Genomic DNA, 26,676 nt, shown 5'->3' on the forward strand with positions numbered 1-26,676 from the left:
GTTACCCCACTTCCTGGTCATTCTATGATGTAAGAATAAAATAATGAACAGATATGATCCATTTTTCTCTCTGTCCAGGTTTCCTTTTCCTAGGCTTTCACATGGCTGACTCTCAATTTTTAATTGATAGATTACATTTCACATGCATAAAGATCTTCTCTGACTACAGAATTTCACTCCCACTCCCATCCTAACTATACACTGCTTCAATAACATCTAACCTAAAATTCTGTTTTCCTTATAGAAAGCATGTACAGTAACTTACAAGTGTTAGCTGTTTGCTTGTTTTTCTCTTAGTACTATAGCATGAGCCCTCATCCTGTATATTCCGTGTCTAACTGCCTAGCACATAGTTGGTACTCAGAAACAGAAAGGTATTCAATCTCAAAAGATTTTAAAATCTCTTGGGAAGATCTCAAGTGCTAAATCACTGTATTGCTATATAATATCTCTAACCATAGTCTGTTGAAACTTATAATACCCCGAATTAGAAATCCACTTGTGCATTCTAACTTTCCATTCTTTCTTGACACTGCTGCCAATTTACTGTCCTTCAGGTTTACACAAAACATCTCCAATATTTATCAAGTCACTGAATGCCACTGGGACCATTTTGTCTTACATTTATATACACACTTACCAGTTAACAAAATGTTTTTCTATTTCTTACCATATTTGCTCATTACACATACCTAAAGGGTACATTCCAGTATTGTTTTTATAAAGGCAGTAACTGATGTTCAAATAGGTTAAATAAGTTTTTACAAGAATCCACTGATACTAAGAAAAAGAACAAAGACAGTAACATGTTTTGACTTCAGCTTGGTGCTGGGTAGCAATATGCAGCAGCTGCTTCTATCTAAGAGGTCGAGCCTTCCCCATGTCTTTCCATGGGTGTCACCTTAGAATGTCATCATTTGCCACAAAGATACCCAATGTGTTCTATTTTTAAAAAAGATTTCTACGTATTAAAACAACATTAAACCAAATTGCTGTTATTACAGCATGAAGTATTTACTATTCTCCATGCTTTTCTTTCTCCTGAAATATTCCTTGCAGATCTATGCTGGATAATCCAAATGCACTAATGCTTTCAAGTCCCAGGCATTACCTCTTCAAGTTCCAAGTTGTGAAAAACTACAGTCCAAACGGTTTTTCTCTGAATCTCATTAGAGATGAGATATACCATACACACCCAGATATACCATACAGTCATACATGTGGCCCTACATTGACCTGGAATAATTCTTTAGTTTTTACATAAACTCAACTTCATAACCCAAATTGATTCCTTCTGACTTTTAAGGCTTTATTTTTTCACTGTTTTACCCTGGCTTTTTAAATGAACCCCGCAAATTAGAAGAATTCTACTATGAGGCGAAAAGTAAAGTCAAAGCATCCTCTTTTATGATTTAACATCACAGAATGGTTTTATTTTTTAATATAACAACAAAAAACAACAGCTAATACTTCATATCCAAAAGTGATTCTACATTGCCCTCTTGTCCTGAGCCTGATGAGGACACTGCAGCTGTAAAATGTCATAAGATGTTATTCACAGATACATTCATGAGAGAACATTTATCGCTCTGAATTTTAAATACATATGCAAATATCCATTTATAAATATTTCAATAAACTGAAGGAGCGACAAAGAAATTCAGAGGGTTGGAGCAGATTTATGAAAACGAAGTCGGCACCGTGAAGAAAGGCATGAAAAAATCCAGAAGAAATGGATTTTATATCTGGGTCTACATATTTAAGTAAGTTTTTTTAAAATAGCATTTAAGCATTAAAAAATTATCAGAGACATTCAGTAAATTAAATTGTTACTATTTGTGTGCTCTCATGGGGCGCGTTCAATAATATCAGTACCATTTTGTCTTTTTCCATTTGCTGGCTTAGCTGCTCCATCCTATTAAAAACAAAGCAAAAAAAAAAGAACTTCAGGAATGTATTCACTCATTCCCCCACTCAGTCAACCAGTTAAGACAATAAACATTCACTGTGTCTATCAAATCATACGCCACATCCTGGGAAAAGCTGAACATACATATAAAAGACAGATTCTGCCTTATATTTGAGTGAGAAAAAAAAACAGAAACAAAAGTCTAATTCACTAGTAATAAAAGAGAAGTGAATAAAGTACAGTAAGGGCACAAAAGGGACAACAGTCGGTTCTGCCTGAGAAGCTGAAAAACTGCTGCGAATATAATAGGCCCTATTTTGAAAGGGAGACAAAGTGCAGAGTGAGGAAGGTTTGATAAAGCAGAGTGAGGAAGAGTGACAAAGACAAAGTAGGAAGGTTCCTAGACAGGGCAGCATGAGCAAAAATAAAAAGCTTCCGCACAGCAACAGAAACCAATAATAATAATAACCAGCGGAGTAAACAGGCAACCTACAGAGTGGGAGAAAATCTTCACAAACTACGAATCCAGTGAAGGACTAATATCCAGCATCTACAAGGAACTCAAACAAAGCAGCAAGAAAAAACATCAAATAATCCCACCAAAAAGTGGGCAAAGGACAGGAATACACATTTCTCCAAAGAAGATATACAAACGGCCGACAAACAAATGAAACAATGCTCAACATCACTAATTATCAGGAAAATGCAAATCAAAACCACAATGCGATGCTACCTTACTCCTGCAAGAATGGCCATAATCTAAAAATTAAAAAAACAAAATAGATGTTGAAGTGAATGTGGTGAAAGGGGAACATCTTTACACTTCTGCTGGGAATGTAAACTAATACAATCGCCATGGAAAATAGCATGGAGATTCCTTAAAGTACTAAAAGTAGATCTACCATTTTATCCAGCAATCCCACTACTGGGTATCTACCCAGAGAAAAAGAACTCATTATGTTAAAAACACACTTGCACACACGTTTATAGCAGCACAACTCACAACTGCAAAAATATAGAACCAGCCCAAATGCCCATCAATCAATGAGTAGATAAAGAAAATGTGGCACATATATACCATGGAATAATACTCATCCATAAAAAGGAATGAAATAATGGTATTCCCAGCAACCTGGATGGAGTTGGAGACCATTATTTTAAGTGAAGTAACCCAGAAATGGAAAACCAAACATTGTATGTTCTCACTCCGAAGTGGGAGCTAAGCTATGAGGACTCAAAAGCACAAGAATAATACAATGGACTTTGAAACTCAGGAGAAAGTAGAGGGTGACAGATAAAAGACTACATTCTTGGTACAATGTACACTGCTTGGGTGATGGGTATACCAAAATCTCAGAAATCACCACTAAATAATTAATTCATGTAACCAAACAATACCTGTTCCCCCAAAAATAATCAAAATAAAAACTGAAGGAATCTAGCATAAAAATAAAGCTGTGATTATCCAAGTTGATGATTTAAGAAAATGTGGTACATATACACACATGAAATACTATGCAGCCATACAAAATTATGAGATTATGTATGTTCTTTGCAGGAACATGAATGGAGTTAGAGGACATCATCCTTAGCAAACTAACACAGGAGCAGAAAGCCAAATACCACATGTTCTTACTTATAAGTCAGAGCTAAATAATGAGAGTAGATGGCCACAGAGAGGGGAACAGCTGACACTGGAATGTACTGTGGGTAGGAGGAAGGAAAGGATCGGGAAAAATAACTAATGATTATTAGGTTTAATACCTGGGTGATGATATGTAAAACAAGCCCCCGTGACACTAGTTTTCCTCTATATCTAACCTGCACATGTACCCCCTAAACTTAAAATAAAAGTTTCTAAAACAGAACAGTTTTCAAATACATCTATAATTATCAAGCAAGCCCCAAGACAAAATAATCAAGTACAGTATGATTCATGGAGAAACAGATACACAAAAGAGACTTTTGTTTATAGTATCACCTAGATAATACTGTTCAGTCTTTACAATCAGTGTTTTGTAAATATTGCTGTAATAAAGAGTTTAATTTTACACTCTAAAATGATACATTAGTTAAACATGATCAGCTACCACTACCTGAAAGCTGGAACATTATTACTACAGAGAGAGAAAAATGGAAAAAGAAATGTTCCATCGACTCTCCACTTGGACAAAGAATTAGTAATTGGAATTCTACAGAGTAATGTATGGCTTGAAAAGATAGATTTGCTAGAACATGAGTTGGGGCTCAAGAAAGTTTAAATTTTTTAATCTAAAATTCTAAGCTTAAGACTTGAAAGATACTAGGAAATACACTGTAACCAGCTTTTCTATTGATGGTGTATTTCTAACACACTTCCTTCTTATTTATGACATATTTTCACAGCATAACACATCTGAATGTATACATCCTGAACATTAAAAGGCTATATCAGATTAAGCCATATTTTAGAAATGCAAGAGATTTAATTATTGAGTAAGTTATGCATATTGTTACCTGTAATACTCCACTACATAAAAATACATTTGTCCATTTATGTATTTACATTCAAAATATTATAATGCTTGTGACATGCAAGATGTTATTCTAGGTACTCGAGGATCCAAACAAATATGTTTCCTAACCTCCAGTAGCTCATACTAATGCAAGAGTGTTTAAATGATTATTTAAATAGTGAAATACAAAAACTTCTGAAATTTAAAATTTAAGAATACAAGAATTTTGAGTTGATATTTTCACAAGATACAATACAAAAAAACTGAAATTAAAGTCTTACATATGATTATCAAAGAGTCTGCTTCTAGAATTGTTATTTTGGGCAAAATATGTATTATTCAATTAGATGAAGAATTTTGAGTATATTCTTAATGAGATGACTTAGAAAACACAGTGGAATATATTTGTAATACAGATTTTGAGACAGGAAATTTACATTTCTAAAATTCCACATTTTTTTAAATTAGTAAAAACGTCTCACTGTGTTAATCAGCCTGGTCTGATTACTCCTGGGTTCAAGAAATTAACTCCTCTGTTAACCCCTGGGTTCACGAAATTCTCCCACGTCAGCCTCCTGGATAGTTGCAGCTGCAGGTGTGTGCTACAATTCCCAACTAAATTTCCATCATTTCTAATATGATTTTATTCTAATTACAGAACCAAGGATAGAAACAGAAAATAAAAAACTTCTCTTCTAAGAAGTGTATGATACCAAAAAAAGGAGGCAAGCAAAATGGCAGAATAAAAGGCTCCATCAATTATTTCCCAACAAGGACACCAATCTAACAACTACCTACAGAAATAAAACACCTTTGTAAGAACCAAAAATCAGGTGAACACTGAAAGTGCCTGGTTTTAACTTCTGACGACTACAAGAGGCACTGAAGAGGTAGGAAAAACAGTCTGGAATCATCGATGTTAACACTCCCACATCCCCCAGCAGTGGTAGCATGGTACAGAGAGAATCTGAGCACTTGGGAGAGGGTAAAGCAATTGTGAGATGTTGCATTAAACTCAGTGTTGCCCTATTATAGCAAAAAGCAAAACTGGAATAAACTCAGCTGATGCCCACCCACAGAGAAAGCGTTTAAACCAGCCCTGGCCAGAGGGGAATCACCCATCCCAGTAACCACAACTTGAGTTCCCACAAGCCTTGTCACCGCCATGCTAAATTGTACCAGGGCCCTACATAAAACCTGAAAGGTAGTCTAAGCCACAAGGACTCCAGTTCCCAGGTGGGTCCAAGTGCTGAACTGTGCTATAAGCCAGAGGACAATGGGGCGGGGCATGTACAAAAGTGCTGGTGCTACTCCTCCTCCAATCCCAGGCTTTACAGCTTGGGGCACCAAAAGAGACCCATTCCTTCCGCTGGAGGAGTGGAAAGGAAACAGTGAGTAGACTTTGTCTTGTATCTTAAATACCAGCTCAGCTACAACAGAACAGGACACTGGTCAGAATCATGAGTCCCCCCTTACAGGCCTCAGTTCTGATATGGTGTTTCTAGATACTCCCTGGGCCACAGGGAGCTCCCTGGAGAAGGCAAGAACTCATTCGTGGCAACAGTCATCGCCTACTAACTGAAGAGCCCATGGACCCTGAATAACCAGCAGTGATACACAGGTATTATGTTGAGGTCTTGGGTGAAACACTGACACTAGCTTCAAGTGAGACAGGATATTTCCAGCTGTAATGGCTAGAAGGAAAGACTCCTTCTGCTTGAGAAAGGCAGAGGGAAAAGTAAAGGAGTCTTTGACTTGCATCTTAAGTACCAGCTGGACCACAAAGGCTAGAGCACCAAGCAGGCCCTTGGGGTCCCCAGTTCCAGTCCTTGGCTCTTGGACAGCATTTCTGGACCATCCCTGGGCCAAATGGGAGCCCACTCCCCTGAAGGGTGCCAGGCCAGGCAACATTCACCACGAGCTAACTGAAGAGCCCTCAGGCCTTACCAGAACATCAGCAGTAGCCTGGCAGTGCCCCCTAAGAACCTGTGGACATCAGCGGTAGCCTGGCAGTGCCCCCTAAGAACCTGTGGACATCAGCGGTAGCCTGGCAGTGCCCCCTAAGAACCTGTGGACATCAGCGGTAGCCTGGCAGTGCCCCCTAAGAACCTGTGGTGGCACTGGCCATAGGGCGAGGCTCCTCGGCTATCGGACAGGAGAGGTAAGAGTGGGAAGCACTGCACCTTGTGGTATGAGGCCCAGCTCAGCCACAGTACAACAGAACACCAAGTAAAGTTCTGAGGTTTTTCACTCTAGTCCCTGACTCCCAGATAGCACTTCTGCAGAGATACGGAACCAACCTAAGTGCCCACTAACCAATGAGTGGTTAAAGAAAATCTGGCATATAGACACCATGGACTACTACTCATACATAAAAATGAAGGAAATAATGTCTTTTGCAGCAACTTGAATGGAGCTGGAGGCCATTATTCTAAGTAAAGTTAACTCAGGGAAACTAAATACTGTATGTTCTGTGCGAGCTACGCTATGAGGACGCAAAGGCACGAGAACAACCTAATGGCCTCTGGGGAGTTGGGGAGGAAGCGTGGAAGGTGTTGGACGATAAAAGACTACACACTGGGTACAGTGTGCACCGCTCAGGTGGCGGATGCACTAACATCTCCGAAATCACTGTGTGAGAACTTTTCCATGTAATCAAAACCAACCTGTACTCCAAAAACTATTGAAATTTTTTTTTCAAATTTAAGGAAAATGTCATTTGCAATAACAGGGATTAAACTAGAGATCATTATGTTAAGTCAAATAAACCAGACACAGAAAGAAAAATATTGCCCACTTATCTATGGGTTCAAAAAATCAAAACAATTCAATATATTGAGATAGAGAGAAAAAGGATCATTACCAGAGGACGGGAAGTATAGTTGTAGAGTGTGGGGTTGGGGGACGATTGATGTGTACCAAAAAACCAGAAAGTATAAGGCCCAGGATTTGCTAGCATAGCAGGACAACTACAGTAAAAGACAACTTAATTGTACATTTTAAAATAGCTAAAAGAATATAATTGGATTATATGAAGCACAAAGGATAAACGCTCAAGGTGATCAATACAGTTTATCCTGATGTGATTATTACATATTACATGCCTGTATCAAAATATCTCAAGTAACTCATAAATATATACACCTACTATGTACTCACAAAAATTAAAATAAAAACATTTTGAAAGTATATGATACCAAAATAATAAGCGTTCAAGAAAAAAAGAATATGCTATCTACTGTTCAGTTTTAGAAATAAAAAGCACTAGAGAGATTCTATGATTACTGTAAGTAACTGTGTCCATTAAAGATTTAGTTAATGGTAAGTTTTATAAGTCATGTTAGCATGATTGATTGATTGATTTTGAGATGGAGTCTCATTCTGATGCCCAGGCTGGAATGCAGTGGCGCCATCTTGGCTCACTGCAACCTCTGCTTCCTGGATTCAGGTGATTCTCCTGCCTCAGCCTCCCGAGTAGCTGGGATTACAGGTACCCGCCACCACACCTGGTTAATTTTTGTACTTTTAGTAGAGACAGGGTTTCACCATGTTGGTCAGGCTGGTCTCGAACTCCTGACTTCAGGTGATCTGCCTACCTCGGCCTCTCTAAGTGCAAGGATTACAGGTGTGAGCCACCACACCGGACCTGTTTGCATGAATTAAAAGTCACAGTAAAAATACTTATCCAAATAAACCGTGGCCACATTTCATATTTCTTCTACGGTAAGAAAGCTTAGCCACTATAATTGTTGCATGACAATGTATTTAAAAGCCCATTATCTTCATCTCTACCCGCTCTTAGCATTTACCAACCCTTCTACTTAAGAATCCAGACTCATTCCTTGTGACTTCTGAGCTTTGTTTTTGAACCGTACTACACTGACTTCTTAAATGAATTCTGCAAATTAGCAGAATTGTACTATGCAGTAGCAATATACTCAGTCCATTACTGCTTTATTAGTTAGGGGCTGAAAATGTAAGAAAATAATTCCTTATAAGCACAAACAGCAGTGAGAAAGCAAAGTGAAAGCATTTTCTTTTACGTTTTAACATCACTCAATGCTTGTATTTTAAAATGGTAACAACAAAAACAACACACAATACCTCAGAATCCAAAAGTGATTCCATATTTCTGTCTTGTCCGGATCCTGATGTGGGTGTTGTATCTGTAAAACATTATGAACAAAGAGAGTTATGAGAATACTCATCACCCTGAATTTTAAATACATATACAAGGCTGTATGCATTCACAAATATTTCAATAAAGTAGAAGAGCAAAATAGAAATTCAGAGGATTAAAGTAGATTTAGGAAGAAATTGGTAATATGAAGAAAGACAGGGAAAATATTTCAAAGAACTGAATATTGTATTTGAGTCTGACATACTTTAATGTGTTTTTATAATGGCATGTAAGCATTAAAAAATTCTCACAGATATTCACTAACTTACCACTTCTGTTGTTTTTGTGAACCAAAATTAAACTGTCATTATTTGTGTATTCTTGTGGGGCACTTGCAATAACACCAGTATCATTTTGTCTTTGTCCATTTGCTGGCTTAATTGCTCCATCCTATTAAAAAACAACAACAACAACAACAGCAAACTTCAGGAAACATTGTGTTTATTCACTCCACCACTCAATCATTCAACCAGTAAGACCTCAAACATTCACTGTGTCTATCAAATCATAGGCAATATCCTGGGAGAAGTTGAATATGTATATACAAGATAGAGTCTGCCTCATAGTTGATTGAGGGTAGAAATATATACAAATAAAAACAGAAAAGTATAATTCACTAGTTCTACAACTGAAGTGAACAAAGTACAGTAAGGGCACAAAAGGGCTAACAGTCAGTTCTACCTGAGAAGTTCAGGAAATGCTGCAAAGATAGGGACGATTTTGAAAGAGAGACAAAGTGTAGAGTGAGGACATTAGGGTGCCTATACAGGACAGCATGAGAAAAAAAAAATTAAAAAATAAAAAAAAAGAGGCCTGAAATGGCATGGCAAATGAGGGCTACCAAAGTAATGATAAAACTGGAACACAGAGTGAATGAGATAAAGAGATAAAATGGGAGAATCAGGCCAAAACATAAAAATATGCATCCTATGTATCTCACTACACTGTGAGCTTTCCCCAGGATGTAATAAGGATCCACGCAAAAGTAGATGAGTTAGATCATAATAAAAACATGTTAGAAAGGTCACCTTGGCAGCAATGTAAAGTTACACAAACAGAATATGGTGAGGGGGACAAAACTAGACAAGAGTATTTCAAAATTATGGGTCAGAGAGTGAATTACAGTAGTAAGATATAAAAATAGTAAGCTCGTGGAAAATATGGAGCTTGGTGAGTGACTGGACTGGTGACTTGAGGGAGGGCTGGAACCCAAAATTTCTCCCGCTTCGACATTTCAGTGCTACTTACTAGGTGTTATTTACTAGGATAGGAAAACCAGATGACAGTAGGTCACAAAAAGTCAAAAGGGTCAAAATCAGTAGAATTAAATCATGCAAGCCTATAGAGAACTCTGAAATTTTGAAAATGAAAATAAGTACAGAAAATAAATTATGAGATTCAATTTTGCAATTACATATTTCAACATTTTTTTCAAAATATAAGATATACTTTTATTAATGCATGCAAACATTTATTTTGGAATATTGTGGTAACATGCACTTAAAATTGAGTGAAAATTTTAATTTTAAAACATCAATTCAAAATGCTGCCAGAATATCCCCTTTTAAAAATTCTGAAGTTTGAAACTGTAGAAGAGAAATGCTTCTGTGATTACAGAATGATGAGGCATTTTTCAGCACTAGTATAACATAAGAGAGAAATGTAAAGCCCTGTTTTTAAAATTGCATAGCTTTCTTATTCCTCTGTAAAAAACATACTAATAATTCTAATCTCCTATTTACACCATATAGAATGGTAGCTAAAAATTGGAGAAAGGATCTAGTATAAAAAATTAGGCTAAGTTTATCCAAGCTGATGATTTAAGTTTTCAAATACATCTATAATTTTCAAGCAGGAACCAAGGAAATGTCATCAAGTACAGGAAGGTTCATGGAGAAATACAGATATATCATAGAGACCTCTGTTCATAGTATATCCCTAACAATACTGAGCAGTATTTACTCCAAAATTAGTGTTTCGCAAATATTGCTGTAATAAAGAGTTTAATTTTATACTATAAAACGATATATTAAATTAGTTAAACATGATCAGCTACCACTACCTGAAAGCTGGAACATTATTACTATAGAGAGGGAAAAATGGAAAAAGAAATGTTCCACTTGGACAAAGAATTAGTAACTGGAATTCTACAGAGTAACGTATGGCTTGAAAAGATGGCTAGAACATGAGTTGGAGCTCAAAAAAGTTTAAATTTTTAAATCTAAAATTCTAATCTAAGCTTAGAGTTGAAAGATACTAGAAAATATACTGTGATCATCTTTTCTAGTGATGGCATATTTCTAACTCATTTTCTTCTTTTTTATGGCATATGTTTACAATATAACACATCTGAATTTATGCATCGTATACATTAAAAAGAAATACAGGCCGGGCATGGTGGCTCATGCCTGTAATCACAGCACATTGGGAGTCTAAGGCGGGTAGATCACTTGAAGTCAGGAATTTGAAACCAGCCTGGACAGCATGGCGGGTGCACGCCTATAATCCCAGATACTCAGGAGGTGGAAGCAGGAAAATCACTTGAACTAAGGAGGTAGAGGTGCAGTGAGCCGAGATTGTACCACTCCGCACTCCAGCCTGATTGACGCAGTAAGACTCTGTCTCACACGCAAAAAAGGGAAATACAAATATAAGCCATATTTTAGAAATGTAATAGATTTATTAGTTATGTATATTATGTTACTTGTAACCCTCCATTGTATAGAAATCCATTTGTCCATGAATTTATTTACATTCCAAAATATTAGAAGCTTGTTACATGCAAGATGTTATTCTAGGTACTCCGGGATACAAACAAATATTTTTCCTAACCTCCAGTAGCTCACACTAATGCAGGAGTTTTTAAATGATTATTTAAGTAGCTAAATACAAAAACTTCTGAAATTTAAAATTTAAGTATATAATACAAGGATTTTGAGTTGATATTTTCACAAACTACAATGAAAAAAATGAAATTAAAGTCTTCTATGGTTATTAAGAGTCTCTGCTTCTAGAACTGGCTGTTATATTGGGCAAAATATGTATTCTTCATTTAGATGAAGAGTTTTAAAAGTGTATTCTTAATGAAATGACTTGGAAAACACAGTGGAATCTCTTTGTAATACAGAGTTTGAGAAGAAAATGTACATTTCTAATTTTCCACAATCGTTTTTAATTAGAGAAAAGGTCTTGCTATGTTGGCCAGCCTGGTCTTTAACTCCTGGGCTCAATAAATTCTCCCACCTCAACCTCAACCTCTCTAATAGCTGGAACCGCAGGCATGTGCCACAATACTCAACTAAATTTCCACATTTTTTTTGTTTTTTTTTTTGAGACAGAGTCTCACTCTGTCACCAGTCTGGGGTGCAGGGCTATGATCTCAGCTCACCGCAAACTCCGCCTCCTGGGTTCAAGTGATTCTCCTGCCTCAGCTTCTTGAGTAGCTGGGATTACAGATGTGTACCACCACACCTGGCTAGTTTGTGTATTTTTTGTAGAGACAGGATTTCAACATGTAGGCCAGGCTGCTGTAATCTTGGCTCACCTCCTGGGCTCAAGCTATCCTCCCACCTCACTCTCCCAAGTAGCTGGGACTACAGGTGTGTATGTGACCAAGTCTGGCTATATTTTGCAGAGTTGGAGTCTCATCATGTTGCCCAGGCTGGTCTCAAACTCCTGGTCTCAAGTGATCCACCTGCCTCAGCCTCCCAAAGTGCTGGGATCACAGGCGTGAGCCACTGCGCCTGGCCAAATTTCTGTAATTTCTAATATTATTTTAGTCTAACTACTCAATCAAGGATAGAAACAGAGAAAAAGCTCTCTCTTAACAAGTACATGATACCAAAATAGTAAGTGTCCAAGGAAAAAAAGAAATGATATGCTGATATGCTATCTCCTGTATAGGTTTGACAATGAAAGGCATTTGGGAGATTCCATGATTACTATAATAAGTAATTGGATCCATTAAAGATTTCATTAGCCATAAGTATCATAAAGGTGTGCATGATTTAAAAGTCACAGTAAGAATACTTATCAAAATAAACCTTGACCATGTGTCAAATTTCCTCTATGGTAAGAAAGCTTAACCTAATTTTCCTGCTACATTGTATTTTCCAGGCCATTCTTGTTTTACCCTCACCCTCTTAGTATTTAACGATCATTTCTTATTTACCAAAGTAAAAAAAAAAAAATTAACTAGTCATATTTCTAAAAAAGGCTTTCTCTAACCAACTATTCATTACAAACATAAAACAATAAGTAGACCACTGCTAAATTTTAAAAGTAAATATAGAAACCTAGATTCAGAATGAGAAAATTAATTTCATTAGAGGATTTTTACCTTGATATCAGAATCAATGTCTTCATAATCTGATGTAGGCAATAAATAATCAATAGTTTGTTTGCCAGAAAACCTTTGGAGCAAAATATACATAAAATTAGTGCATTCATTTCTTTAAAATAATTTCCAAAATCATATCTGGATGTCTCCTCCAAAAAAAAAAACAAACAAACAAACAAATCAGGTGAGAGGTCAGCTATCTGTATATTAAATAATATTTCTTAATACAATTAAAATTTAACCTGTTATAAAAGATTTTAGTTACCTCCTTCCACCTCTCCCAACGTATCAAATATAGTCAATGAAGACACCTTTAGTTCCAGAACAAATCATGACAGCCAGAGCTACTGGCAGAGCCTGAGAATAATAGGTCTTCACAAACTGTATGTCCTGGAGGCTGAACTGAAAATCCAATTAACGGCTTACATAATTTTTGTTATCTGAACTGTAACAAATCTGATAACCTTAAAAAAGGTAGAAAGATACAGTGTCTCAGCCAGGCACAGTAGTTCATGCCTGTAATCCCAGCAATTTGAGAGGCTGAGGTGGGTAGATTGCTTGAGACCAGGAGTTGGAGACCAACCTGGGCAACATGACGAGAACCCAGCCCTGAAAAAAAATAGCCAGGCATGGTGACACACATACCACCTGTAGTCCCAATTACTTGGGAAGCTGCTGTGAGAGGACAGTTTGAGCCCAGGAGGTAGAGTCTGCAGTGAGCCAAGATCACACCACTGTACTCCAGCCTGGGCAACAGAGTGAGACTCTGAGGAAGAAAGAAAGAAAAAAGAAAGGGAGGGAAAAGAAGGAAAAAAGGAACAGAAAGGGAGGGGAGGGGAGGGGAAGAAAGGGAAGGGAGGAAGGAAGGAAGGAAAAATGGAGGGAGGGAGAGAACAAAGAAAGAAAAAAAAAAGAAGGAAAGAAAAAAGAAAAAAACTGTCTTTTCTCCATTATCTATCTCTGGTTCAAAGATTAATCTGTGTCACTTGACAGTGGCCGTCTCGGTTCTTCAGTGTGAAAATCAGTTCAGAAGGCCCTTATTGCTTCCCTTTACCCTGAAACAGTACAAGGAGCCTAAAAGCTAAATATACAAAAGGCAGAGGACAAATGTATGTTGTTATTAAAAATACTATTCCCAGAAGGATTAAAACAGTAAAAATTATAAAATCCAATTATTTTCCCTGTATAAGTCCTGCCCTATTCAGGTTCACATAAACTAGCAAGCCCTTTAAAAACTTTCAGAGGCTCTCAGATAACCGAGGAGAGAGACTGCTGGAAAAACACAGTCCTGGTAGTTGTACCTCTGTTTCCCTAAGGACTATCTATCTTCCTTCCTATGGGTTCCCACTTGTAGATTCCTCTTCTGCAAGGCTCTGTGGCAACCTCCACCTTTAAATACTCAGCCAGTGAAAGTACAAACTCCTAAAGGGGTGGGTTCCAATTACCAAAACCAGGAGTTCTCTATTTCCTGGAAAACAAGCTAAAGGGAATCTGTCATCTGCCCCAGCATAGATGTGGTAACAACCACTCAACTGAAGCTCCGTGACTTATTTGCCAGCCAGTCCCACCCCTGCCCTAGCCTACACGGGCATGGGAAGGATGTCAGTGGATTAGAAAAAGAGGCAGGTGGGAGGACAGCTGTCCTGGGCCACAGATCTATGTAGTTCAGCAACCTCCAGGCCCCTGGTACTGCAGGGGCTCTGAGACACCCTCTGCAAGGTGTGGTGAAACCTTGAAGTGTGTCACTTGCTCCAATTTAACAAACAAAAAGGCAGCAACTTGTCCAGGACTCCTTTGAACCTATTTTAATATGCCTTTCTAGATAACTCCCAATATCCTGTATGCTTCATTCCTATAACTTATCTTTATCAAATTTGTCATAAACTCTAATATTCTGATCTCTTTTCTATAACCCCTATTCCTACCTAACTCAGTGTTGCTTCTCTTCAAACTAGGCCTTTCTCTACTAATTTCATTCTTATCCTCTACCATTAGGTTCACCAGTTAATTCTATCGTTTCCTCTTCCACTGTTTTCCCTATTCCCACTTTCCCTTTCTATTATTAAAAAAACCCACCAACAGGATGATAAAAAAAAGGAGGAGCACTGAGCTTTCAAAGGAGCTCAGGAGTTCCACTCTCATTTCTGCCACTTCCTATAAACAAATAAGTAACTTTAACCTCTTTAAGTTTCAGGTTCTCCATCTGAGCGACCAATTGACCAGGGCGTTAACCACAGATTGAAGTACTAGAGGATATTTCAATTTCTCACTAAGATTCCTTAAAATCCTGAAATTCTATGTGCTTTTGATTCTGTCTCTAGAGAAAGGGGGAATGCTTAGCTGGAAGAAATGGAAAAAAAAATAGAAAATAAACAAGGAAAGCAGAGAGGAAGGTTAAAACGCAAGAAAAGATTATAGAAAATCAGATTTTGAGGAAAAGCTTCATGGAACCAAGCAAGTCAAACTAAAGAGAAAACTGGGAAGTCAGTAAGTAGAGAAATCAGTTAGAAACAGCCTCTGACTAGATGTGAAATATACTTATCATAACATGGTCTATAGGTAGATACCCTTCACTTACAAGAAAATAATTCCTCTTCAGGACTTGCCTGGTCTTGCTTATGTAAGACCCATGGTCCTGTGGCTATAGCTAAATGAGACCTGCCCTGAAACCTTTGAGGGTAAAAACGAGGCACTGGTTACCACCGAAATTGTTCAGTATATTAGGACAAACTCTTGAATTAAACAGGCTTCTAAGGAAAAGTGTGTGAGCCAGAGTTAATATATAACCAGATCTGACTTTCTGAATTCATCTAATCTGTACCTGTACCTTGATCGCAGGGCTGCACGGTATCTATCAGTCTATGCTGAGGGACAGAGAAGGAGCTTGGGAGTCCAGCAAGCTGATGGTCAAATCATGGGTCAGCTGCTTGTTAATTATCGGATCATGGCCAGTTAACCTCTCTGAACCACAGCTGCCTAATGAGTAAAAAGTTGGTTATAACAGCCTGGATAGTTTGCAAAGCTGTTGTGATGACTGTATGAGTTAAGCATATAATATGGTTTCTAGCCCAGAGTACAACACTCAACAGATGTTAGTTTCTTTTCTTTGTATTACCTTAGTTAACACACAATTTTTAAAAATCTGTGAATCCTACCTGATAGCAGAGTCTTCAGAACGCCCATCCACTATTTTTAAAAAAAGTGAAATGCATTTTAATCAACAATAGAAAAACTTAGAATATTGAAAGCCTAAAAGGGCCTGGCGGTACCTGCCTGTAATCTCAGCTACTCAGGAGGCTGAGACTGAAAGATTGCTTGAGGAGCCCAGGAGTTTGAGACCAAAGTGGATAATACAACAAGACTCTGCCGTCTTCATTTTTAAAAATTATGCACACTTTGATGAATGCTTTAGACTTGTTTTTTAAAGCATAAGATTAATGCTTTCTTACCAAGTATTCTTTTTCAGATTATACCTGGAGACTATACTAAAATTAATATTAATTACATTATTGATAGCCAATTAATAATTTAAGAATTCTTACTTTCCCTTCTTTGCATCTATCAAATTCAATAGAGAATGGGATTTATAAAAATGTGATACCTACAAGTGAACTGCTATGTTCAATAATCATAATCCTAACTTATCTCTGTCAAATTGACTGGCATTATTCGCAAAATCTGTATTGTAAGCGAACAGTATCAAACTCAAATAGCAAAAAAATTCATAATAACACAAAGATTAACTCAGAATCAAGCAGAAATTCTGAAATAGAAAAATGCTATTGGCATACTATAGAATGCATCAGAGTCTTTTAGTAAAATAATAAATCAAGCAGAAGAAAAAAATTGTGAGCTTGAAGACTGGCTATTTGAGAATACACGGAGGACACAAAAGAAGAAATCGTACAGAACAGAGAGGCTCACTGCCAGGATCGGGAAAATCCCCCCAAAAGGGTCAATCTAAGAGTTATCGGCCTTAAAGGAGAGGTAGAGGAAGAGATAGGATAGAAAGTTTATTTAAAGAGATAACAACAGGGAACTTTCCAAATCTAGAGAAAGATACAAATATCTAAGTACAAGAAGGTTGTAGAACATCAAGCAGACTCCATCCAAACAAGACCACCTCATGACATTGAACAATCAGACCCTCAAAGGTCAAAAAGAAAGGATCCTAAAAGCAGCAAGATTTCTTTTTAAAAAGCAAACAACATACAATGGAGCTCCAAAACATCTGGCAGCAGACACTTCAGTGGAAACCTTACAGGCCAGGAGACACTGGCACGACATATTTAAAGTGCTGAAGGAAAAAAGAACTATTACCCTAGAACAGTATATCTGGTTAAAAAACAAAACAAAACAAAACAAAAACCTTCAAACATGAAGCAGAAATAAAGATGTTCCCAGATAAACAAAAGCTGAGCGATTTTATGAGTACCTGACCCATCTTTCAAGAAATGCTAAGAGGACCTCAATCAGAAATAAAAGGAAATGAATGAGCAATAGATACTCCTCTGAAGGTACAAAACCCACTGTTAATCATAAGAAAAACAAAAAATATGACAACACTGTAGCTGTGGTGCGTAAACTACTCTTATCCTAAGTAAAAAGACTAAACAATAAACCAATCAATAATAACAAGACATAAATATATAACATAAATAACTGGTCCTGGGAAAACTGGATATCCATATGCAGAAAAGTAAAACTAGACCCCTATTTCTCACCAAATACAATAATCAAATCAAAATGGAACAAACACTTAACTTAAAAACCTCAAACTATGAAATTACTACAAGAAAACATTGGGGGAAATCTCCAGGACACTGGAGTGGGCAAGAATTTCTTGAGCAATACCCCACAAGCACAGGCAACCAAAGCAAAAATGGACAAATGGGATCACATCAAGTTAAAAAGCTTCTGCACAGCAAAGAATACAATCAACAAAGTGAAGAGACAACCCAGAGAGTGGGAAAACATACCTGCAAACTGGCCATCTGACAAGGGATTAATAACCAAAATATATAAGGAGCTAAAACAATTCTATAGGAAAAAAATCTGATAATCCAATCAAAAGACGGCAAAATATTTGAAAAGACATTTTTCAAAAGAAAGCATACAAATGGCAAACAGGTATATGAAAAAATGCTCAATATCACTGATCATCAGAGAAATGCAAATCCAAACTATGATGACGTATCATCTCACCCCAGTTAAAACTGCTTCTAACCAAAAGACAGGCAATAATAAAAGTTGGTGAGGATGTGGGAAAAAAGGGAACCCTTGTAGATTGCCACTGGGAATTTAAATTAATATAACCACTACAGTGAACAGTTGGGAGGCACCCCAAAGCACTAAAAATTAAGCTAATATATGATCCAAGAATCCCACTGCCAGGTATGTACCCAAAAGAAAGAAAATTATTATATCAGAGATATCTGCACTCCTATGTTTGTTACAGGACTGTTTTCAATAGCTAAGATTTGGAAGCAACCTAAGTGTCCCTCAACAGATGACTGGAGAAAGAAAATATAGTACACACACACAATGGAGCGCCGTCTAACTATAAAAAAATGAGATCCGGTCATTTGCAACAGCACGGATGGAACTGGATATCATTATATTAAGTGAAATAAGCCAGGCAGAGAATGACAAACATTGCATGTTCTTGCTTATTTGTGGGGATCTAAAAACCAAAACAATTGAACTCATGGACATAGAGAGTAGAAGGAAGGTTACCAGAGGATGGGAAGGGGAGTGGCAGAGGGGAGGTTAGTGGATAGGTGGGAATGGTTAATCAGTACAAAAAAATAGAAAAAAAAAAAAAGACCAAGTATTTGGTAGCACAATAGAATGACTATAGTCAACAATAACTGTTCATTTTAAAATAACTTAAGAGTGTAACTGGGTTGTTTGCAACTCAGTGGATAAATGCTTGAGGGAAAGGATACCCCATTCTTCACGATGTGCTTTTTCACATTGTATGCTTGTATCAAAACATCTCATGTACCCCATGAACAGATATACCTACTATGTACCCACAATATTCACAATTTAAAAATATAAAGCTCACAGTCAGTTTTCTCCAACTCAAGAGGGTTTCATTAATTTTTGTAATAACCGTGCATCAGGCTGGGTACAGTGGCACATGCCTGGAGTCCCAGCTAATTGGGAGGCTGAGACAGAAGCATTGCTTGAGTCCAGAAGTTCAAGGCTGCAGTATGTTATAATTACACCTGTGCATAGCCACTACACTTCAGCCTGGGTGACATAGTGAGACCCCATCTCTTAAAAATAATTAATTAATTAATAAAATGTGCATTATTCAGGTAACTGGGATAATTGTAGAAAAATACAGGACCATCAGATACAGTATAATACTGCACTACTGATAATAGAGTTTATTTTGTTTTTAATCTGTCTTAGTTTCATATAAAACTAAACGGCATTCACCTCTTAAAGGCACTTCTTGACAAAAAAAGTCAAAAAGTGCAAAAAAAATTGTGTCCAATATGTAGGATGAGTTATCCACTGCTCCCCCCAAAATAGTGGATTTGATCATCAAGGAATAATACAACTTGTAACTTATTTGGAGGGAAGGGAGTTTTCATATATAGATGATTAGAAGTGTGATAATCCACTTAACCACATAGTCTAATTAAATCAGAGATTACCAATTTCTGAAAAACATGTAATACCAGAAAAGCACCTCACATTTAAACAATGTCAGATAAAACAATTTGTATTTGACAATCTAAAAGACACCTAAAATCTTGGCAGGCCATCATCAATGACACTGTCATTATAGTGCAGTTATAAAGTTCATTTAGCCTTAGGACTAAAAGACTACCAGATATACATTAGGATAGGTAGCCAATTATTTTAAAAGGAAATAATACACATTTGTCAAACAAACATATGTTAGAAATGTGTTCTAATAGTATTTTCCTTAGCGATGAAGTTCAAAAGGAGGTAGTAAAAGCAGAGATGTCACAAGAGGGCAAATGAAAAGGGAATTGCACTAACAAAAATAATCAGGTACTGACTTTTCTACTGATGTCACTAGAATACCGCAAAATACTGAGAACTACTACATTCAGCATATTCCCTCTTTTTTTTTTCTCTGTGACATTAGTTTTCTGCAATATTTAAAAGATGTCAGTTTTTCAAAGCTGATACTCTGCAAACTATTTCTGATCAAAACTTGAAATGGCTGTATTATAATTCCATGTCAGAGGAAGGATATGTGCATCTCACTGTGGCTTCCAGTTGTTGCTGCCAGATTTTTCTTTGAGAATATACCCAGAAGAACTTGTCAGGGACTTGAGTACAAAAAGATATTCCCATGAAAACCAGATAAGAAAGACTCCATTTTCCTTACTTGTGACCTTTAGGTTTTGAAAATTCTGAAAAAATGTTGGCATGTGAACTCACCAGTCTAGACCAGTTTTCCTCACCTTGTGAAGGTAGCTGCTGCAGTTATTAAAAAAGTTAAGTAAGATCTCAGTAGGTGCATTCTTCCATGCTGGAACTCCAAAAGTACCAATCATAAATAATAGATCTTGTGACTCTAAAATTTTTCTTTCGAAAAAAGTAGCACGAGAGAGCTTTCAAAAGGTTAATCCAATTTACTTTGTAGTTATTGCACTTATCAGAATTGATGCTCCCTCCTCGAAATTCTCATTTAAAACAAAATTTTGCAGCATCACTTTCTCTCCTTTTTTCTTTAGCCACTGCTAAGTCTTCTTTACTAACCCTTTTTCCTCTAGGAAATGTTCATATTCCCAGGGTTTTGTCACCGGCCTCCTCATTCTACATCTTTCCCACAGTGGATAAGCTCATTCAATACTTCCACTTTGCCTAATAATTATGAAAAGATTATTCCAAGTCTAAATCTCTGACCTCAGACTTATCTCTAGCTATAAAAGCTGATTATCCATTTACCTACTGAAAACATCCTATATGAATATTTCATTGAACTTAACATGCATAGAAAAAAAAAGAATCATTCCTGTTGACTTGCTGCTTTTTGTCTTTATTCACCTGAAAATTTCCTACTTCTTACTCGTGTCCAAGTTAAATGCTAGTGTACAACCTGGAAATCTGGTAATTATCTGAGATTTTCTCTGCCCCTAACTTTTACCTCCAATAATAACTAAGTTATATTAACTGTACCTCCTTTCTGTCTCTGCTTTATATTTGCACTGCCACTGGGAATATAAATGCAAAAAAAAAAGTTTACATTTTATGTTACTATTTCCTAAACATAAGCTTTTATAGAAAAAAACAATTATATTTCTTAATTTTTTAATTAAGCAAAACAAATGAGAAAGGCATAATACCAGTTTAAAAAACCAACATGTTAAAACGAATAAGTGATATGATTTGGATCTGTGTCCACACCAAATCTCATGTCAAACTGTAATCCTCATTGTTGATGGTGGAGCCTGGTGGGAGGTGATTGGATCATGTGGGCGGAGTTCTCATGAATGGGTTAGCACCATCCCCTTAGTGCTGTTCTCATGATAGTGAGCTATCATGAGATCTGGTGGTTTAAAATTGTGTAACACCTCCTCTCTCTGTCTCTTCCTCCTGCTCTGGCCATGTGAAGATGCCTGATTCTGCTTTGCCTTCTGCTTAAGCAAAAGCTTTCTGAGGCCTCCCCAGAAGTAGAAGCTGCCATCCTTCCTGTACAGCCTGCAGAACCATGAGCCAATTAAATTTATTTATAAATTACCCAGTCTCAGGTATTTCTACACAGCAATGCGAGAAGGAACTAATAAAGAAAACTGGTACCAAGGGTGGGGTATTTCTATAAAGATGCCTGAAAATGTGAAAGTGACATTGGAACTGGGTTAAGGAGAAGAAGATGGAAGAGTGTGTAGGGCTCAGAAGAAGACAGATTAGGGAAAGTCTGGATCTTCTTAGAGACTTGTTAAATTGTGACTGAAATGCTGACAGTGATCTGGACAATAAAATCCAGGCTGAAGAGGTCTCAGATGGAGATTAAAAACTTATTGAGAACTGGAGCAAAGGTCACTTTTGCTGTGTGTTAGCAAAGAGCTTAGTTGCATTATGTCCCTGTCCTAGAGATTTGTGGAACTTTGAACTTGAGAATGATGATATAATGTATCTCACAGAAGAAATCTCTAAGCAGCAAAGCATTCAAGTGTGGCCTGGCTGCTTCTAACAACCTATGTTCATATGAATGAGAAAAAAAAAAACCTGAAAATGAGATATTTAGAATATATTTATTTAAAAGGGAACAGAGCATAAAAGTTTGGAAAATTTGCTGCCTGGCCATACGGCAGAAAAAAACCATTTTCAGGGGAGGAATTCAAGGAGGCTGAAGAAATTTGCATACAACAAAAAGAAATCAAGTGTGAATATCCAAGACAATGGGGAAAAGGCCTCATAGGCATTTCAGAGACCTTTGCAGCAGCCCCTCCCATAACAGGCCCAGAGACCTAGGATGAAAGAATGGTTTCACGGGCCAGGCCCAGGGCCTTGACACCCTGCACAGCCTCAGGACACGACTCCCTGTGTACTAGCCACTCCAGCTCTAGCCTTGGATCAAAGGTGCACAGGTACACCTTGGGCCACTGCTTTAGAGGATGCAAACCATAAGCCTTGATGGCATCCACATGGTATTAAGCCTACAGGTGCACAGAGTGCAAGAGTTGAGGCTTGGAGCCTCCACCTGGATTTCAGAAGATGTATGGAAAAGCCTAAATGTCTAGGCAGAAGCCTGCTGCGGGGACAGAGCCCTCATAGAGAACTTCACTAGGGCAGTGCAAAGCGGAAATGTGGGGTTTAGAGTCCTCACTGGGGCACTGCCTAGTGGAGCCGTGAAAAGAGGGCCACTGTCCTCCAGACCACAGAACGGTAAGTCCCCCAGAAGCTTGTACTATGCACCTGGAAAAGCTGCAGGCACTCAAGGCCAGCCTATGAGAGCAGCTATGGGGACTGAACCCTGCAAAACCACAGAGGTAGCACTGCTTAAGTTTTGGGGAGCCCACACCTTGTAACAGTGTGCCCTGGATGTGAGATAGGGGGTCAAGGAAGATTTCTGTTTGAGCTTTAAGATTTAATAATGGCCCCATTGGGTTTCAGACTTGTGTGGGGCCTGGATCCCCTCTATTTTGGCCACTTTCTCCCATTTGGAATGGGAGTGTTTACCTAAGGCTTATGCCTCCATTGCATCTTGAAAGTGACTAACTTGATTTTTATTTTATGGGTTCACAGGGGGAAGAGAGTTGTCTTGTTTCAGACGAGACTTTGGACTTTAGGGATAATGCTGGAATGAGTTAAGACTTGGGGGACTGCTGAGAAGGGAGGATTGTATTTTGCAATGTGAGAAGGGCATGAGATTTGGAGGGACCAGGGGAGGGGTGGAATAATATGGTTTAGATCTGTGTCCCCACCAAATCTCATGTCAACTGTCATACTCAGTGTTGGAGGTGGGGCCTGGTGAAAGGTGACTGAATCATGGGGACAGAGTTCTTGTGAATTGGTTAGCACCATCCCCTTAGTGTTGTTCTCATTTAATAGTAAGTGAAGGAGTTATCATGAGATCTGGTTGTTTAAAAGTGTACAGCATCTCCCTTCTCTCTTCCTCCTGCTACAGCCATGTGAAGATGCCTGCTCCTGCTTTGTGGTCCACCATGAGTCAGAGCTCCCTGAGGCCTACCCAGAAGCAGGTGCTGCCATGCTTCCTGTACAGCCTGTGGAATCATGAGGCAATTCAACATCTTTTCTTTATAAATTACCCAGTCTTGAGTATTTCTATATAGCAATGTGAGAATGGACTAATACACTAAGCTTCCTAACACTGGATGGGTAAAAACCTCATAATAGATTGATACTAGTCCAAGAATTGGTGACAAGAAACTATAGCTCTAATTACTGCAAAAGCTTCCTTTGTCACCCAGTCTCTTTACATAGGTACCTTCCATCTATCCTCTATATGAGAAGTTAGCAAACTACTGGCCCACAGGCCAAATCTGGTCTGCCTTATGCTTTTATAAATAAAGTTTTATTAGAGCACAGTTATGCCAGTTTGCTAACATATTATCTATGATTGCTTTCACACTACAACGGCAGGGTTAAGTAAATATGACAGAGACCACATGATGTAAAATATTTCCCACCTGTCTCTTTACAGTAGAAGCTTGCCAATCTCTGCTTTATACCATGAACAGAATGCCCTAATACTCACATCAAATTTTGTGACTGCCCTGCTCAAAATTCTCCAATAAATCCATACAGCAAACATTGCTGGCTCCCTACTCAACCGCCATTTCTTTTTCTTTCTTGCTGGAGAAACACAAGAGTATCGGGATATTTACCATACTAATATGCTTCCCCAGCTCCAAAAAGAGAAACAGTTATCCTAAGCTAATCACAGTAACTCCATTTGCTTTCCCAGTGCCTGGTTAGGAAAGAACATGTGATGTAACTCAGCCCATAAAATGTTGCAGGAAGTCCACTGCATAATTCTGAGATTTCTCTCTATTTCAAAAAAACATGTGAAGAAAATCAGCCCTTCTAGCCTTTGGATATTGTATTGTGAGAACACGATTTTTGGAGCTGTTGCTAATTAGCCAATCATGAAAGGGGCCATGAACAATACACGGACAACAGCATAGCTGAAAGAGGAACAAGTGGGATCTGATGATATCACTGAACCACCAAAACAACTCTGGTCCCTACTGTTTTAGCCACTTTTATTTATCTCGTCTAGTATTTGCAGCCCAAAGTATTCTACCTGGTAAATTTCTCTAGTATTTGCAGCCCAAAGCATTCTACCTGGTAAATTTCTCATGGTCTACAGGATAAGATCTACTCACTTCTATAGTATAAAAAAGGCAGTCATAAATTTGCCTTAGCTAGGTATTCACTTTATTCCCAACCACTCACATCTCACACTTTTCACACTAGCAAAAGTGAAGTGCTCGTAAACCCTGCAAAGTTCACTTAAGCATATTACCTTTTGCACTTGCTGCTCCTTCTGCCACAACTTCATCAGATGTTCCTTCTGCCAAACACACAATCTCGTAAGATGTTCCTTCTGCCAAAAGTGCAGTCTCATTAGATGTTAGTTCTGCCATACAGTCTTGTTAGATGTTCCTTCTTTAAACATCATTCTCTGCTTCCTGACCTATAAAATTTCAACTAACCCTGCCTTTTACCTTAAATCCTACTCACTTAACGCTCCCATTTCTCACCACATAAAGTGTCTGGCACATACTGAACAATAAATACGTAATAAAGGACAATTATAAGCTTCCAGAGGGCATCTTAGCACACAGTAGGCACTTAATAAAGTAGCAAGTTATTACTTGATTACTTGATAACATGAGTAGATGATAATGATAGTAACAAGCTCCTGCCTGTAGTTTTTGTCTCTGTTTTGAAACAGTCTTGCCCTATCACCCAGGCTGGAGAGCAGTGGCGTAATCCCAGCGGATGGCAACCTCTGCCTCCCAGATTCAAATGATTTTTGTGCCTCAGCCTCCCAAGTAGCTGGGATTACAGGCACGGACCACCATGCCCGGCTAATTTTTGTGTTTTCAGTAGAGACGGCATTTCACCATGTTGGCCAGGCTGGTCTCAAACTCCTGGCCTCAAGTGATCCACCTGCATCAGCCTCCCAAAGTGCTGGAATTACAGGTGTGAGCCACCATGCCTGGCCCTGACTGTATTTTTAAATGTTTGTATTCTGTGATATTAGAAAAATGCTTAACATCTGAAAGACAGTTGACAGTTATTTCTTAAGTGGACAGCTCAATAAATGAATAAAACACTGATTTTTGGAAATTCTGTTGAAAAAACACAAATGAAATAGAGACAGCTCTATTCCATTATGAGCACCTTAAAAACCAAAACTATGTCTACCTCATCTTTGTCTTCTGCAACATGCAAAATCTAACTTACAGAAGTACCTTGATAAATATGCAAGAAATTAAAGGTGTACTGATACTGTCCAGATTGTACAGTGTATTAGGTGTTACATGCAGATAGCAAAGTAGCATTTTTGTTATTGTGAAACATTTTTGTACTTTTGTTATAATTTATTGAGCCTATAGTTGGGCAATTTGAATACTGATTATGATAATCTTTTGGCTAATGGTATCAGTATCTTGTTCAAACAAAATTACTTTTACCATGACAATTGACCAGCAGATAGAAGAACACATCTTGTTCTAAGAAAGTTAATATATGGCATTCAATTTTAAATTAGGAGTAATGAAGTCAATAATGGTGTGATCTTGTTGCTAGAAGAATATGTAACATGGCCTATGCTTCTTAATAAGGAATTGCTTTTCTGACTTCTGGACTCAGCAGGTATCTTTGAAAAATAATTTCCTATTGGTATTGGTGCACACTGGCTAAGTTTTGCAGTTCTTATTGCCATTTGTTTATGGTAACAAAAAGGCATTGTTGGGTTTTCAATTTTAAAGATAGTTACCTTTTTAGTGACAGAAAACACTGTTTTCCACAGTTTCAATAGTGTCTCTATCTAGTGAAGCTAGATATTAGATTGTGAATAGGCTTGAGTCAGGGGTTGAATGGTGAATTGTGGCTGAATAAAAACCTAGTGTGTTGGAGAAGTTGAATGTTTGTAATTTAAACTGTAGGGGTCTACTTATACACAGATTTTCTTCCACTTCTGGCACCTCAGACAGCAAGACCAATACTGCTCTTTCTCCTTTTCCTCAGCTTGATCAACTTGAAAACTATGAGGATAAAGACT

At 37.7% G+C, this 26,676-nt stretch overlaps 1 long non-coding RNA gene across 3 annotated transcripts; it reads right to left on the reverse strand.

The window, feature by feature from the left end:
• Positions 1-1,435: 1,435 nt before the first annotated feature.
• LOC108531171 (uncharacterized) lies at positions 1,436-24,992 on the reverse strand. 3 transcript variants are annotated; one of them, XR_001886073.1, is made up of 6 exons: positions 24,910-24,992; positions 15,751-15,899; positions 12,924-12,996; positions 8,854-8,974; positions 8,509-8,570; positions 1,436-1,915 (listed from the first exon to the last, which is right to left on the reverse strand). It is a non-coding gene; the product is annotated as an uncharacterized LOC108531171 (long non-coding RNA). The 3 variants fall into 3 exon arrangements; XR_001886075.1 differs by lacking the exon at positions 15,751-15,899 and adding an exon at positions 16,079-16,109 and having other exon boundaries at positions 24,910-24,990; XR_001886074.1 differs by lacking the exon at positions 15,751-15,899.
• Positions 24,993-26,676: the final 1,684 nt, after the last annotated feature.

The sequence above is a fragment of the Rhinopithecus bieti genome, unplaced genomic scaffold (assembly GCF_001698545.2).
Source record: "Rhinopithecus bieti isolate Rb0 unplaced genomic scaffold, ASM169854v2 scaffold_8350, whole genome shotgun sequence".
Taxonomy (NCBI): Eukaryota; Metazoa; Chordata; class Mammalia; order Primates; family Cercopithecidae; genus Rhinopithecus; species Rhinopithecus bieti.